Genomic DNA, 1113 nt, shown 5'->3' with positions numbered 1-1113 from the left:
CCAGCCTCATCTCTTGCTGTTCTTCCCCAACATAACCTACTCTCTTCCCAGTGCGTTAGCCAGATTGAACCACTTGGAAATTCCCGGAAAGAATGGTTTGTTCTTAATTTCAACTTGAAGCTTTTCTGTACAGTGTTCACTCAGTGTGGAGCACCCTCTTCCTGCCCGCCTAAATTCTACTCATCATTTAAGACTCAGTTGAGAAGTTGTCTTTTCCAGAAAGCTTTGCCTGACACCAGGATCCTACTATAATTGCAAATCAGGAGTTTCTTCTTTGCATGCCTATATTTTAAGTGCTCCATAAACAGTGATAATAACATTATTAGTACTTCTTATTCCTGTAAGACTGATACTGTTTAAAGGATGTTTTTTATAGTTACAAAATGCTAAGTAAGCTTCTTTAATTGCAACAGAGTTCCATTGACTGCCTTTGCAGGGAGGAACCAGTGAGGTCAAAATTATAATTAGTGGGCCAGCCTGGTGGTGCACTGGAGAGTGCACCGCTTGGGAGCGCGGTGGCGCTCCCACTGAGGGTTCGGATCCCATGTGGAGACCGGTTACCGCTCACTGGCTGAGCATGGTGCGGGCGCAACACCGAGGGTTGCGATCCCGTTACCGGTCAGTAAAAAAGACCAAAAAAAAAAGGAAAAAAAAAATTATAAGTAGTAAAAAAAAAAAAAAGTGAAAGCAAAAACCTGTTCTCCTGATACTACATATTAGACACAAGTTTAGGTTGGGAATAAAAAATATGTTATTTTAAAATGGAAATATTTTATACATCCTCTGGAATTTACCAAAGCCTTCCCATATATCATCTGGTGGGATATTTCTAACTATAGGACTAGTTAACAATGCTATCACCTTTGTTGAGCATGTTGAATGTATACAGTGTGTGTAGTATGCACCCACTACCTTGGGGGCCCAAAGTATCTGCTGCTATGAAGAAGCCTGGATAACTAGAAAGAGTGTGTGCTTTGGGTCCAGAAAGACCTGTGTTTTAATCTTGGCTTCTCCAATTACTAATTATGCTTTTGGCCAAATAAGTTCTCTTTTTGTGCTTAGACTTCTGTGAACATGCTTCTCACTGTCTTGACTTGTTTCCTTCCAGCTATC

Source organism: Galeopterus variegatus, unplaced genomic scaffold (assembly GCF_000696425.1).
Source record: "Galeopterus variegatus unplaced genomic scaffold, G_variegatus-3.0.2 Scaffold367, whole genome shotgun sequence".
Taxonomy (NCBI): Eukaryota; Metazoa; Chordata; class Mammalia; order Dermoptera; family Cynocephalidae; genus Galeopterus; species Galeopterus variegatus.
This window is presented reverse-complemented; position numbering follows the sequence as displayed.